We start from the raw sequence: 611 nt of genomic DNA, 5'->3' as shown, positions 1-611 counted from the left end.
CTCTTGCTGTCCAGTGCTTTATCCTGCAGAGTCACACCAGGACCCGTAATCACAATTGCCAATATAACCTTGATCAGATTTATAGGAGATTCCTTAGAGTGCAGCATGCAACACCTTTTGTCTTATAAGTGGTAAAAGGAAAGAGACATAAGAAGAGGAATAGGAACCCACTACTACAAAAAAGAGGAGCCAGGAATTGAGTCCTTTTGACCTAGGGGCCTTTCAGTGTGAATCGCCTATAGACAGGGAATGATTGATGTCAAGACATGAAGATCTCTATGGAATGCTGGGCTTGTTGTTGTTATTGTTAGGTGCCATCAAATCAGTACCAACTCATAATGAGCTGATACACAGCAGAACAAAGCACGGCCCAGTCCTGCACCAATCTCACACTCATTGCTACACTTGAGCCCATTGCTGCTGCCTCTGTGCCAAAACATACTTATTGGGATTCACTTTATTTTTCACTGACTCTCCACTTTGCCAATCATGATGTCTTTCTCCAGCAACTAATCCCTCCAAAGTATGAGAGATGAAGTCTGGCTATTGAGGTTTCTAAGGAGCATTCTTGTACTTCTTTCAACACAGATTTATTTGTTTCTGGAAATATA

This window comes from Chrysochloris asiatica, unplaced genomic scaffold, assembly GCF_000296735.1.
Source record: "Chrysochloris asiatica unplaced genomic scaffold, ChrAsi1.0 scaffold00008, whole genome shotgun sequence".
Taxonomy (NCBI): Eukaryota; Metazoa; Chordata; class Mammalia; order Afrosoricida; family Chrysochloridae; genus Chrysochloris; species Chrysochloris asiatica.
Note: the sequence above shows the minus strand (reverse complement) of the source record.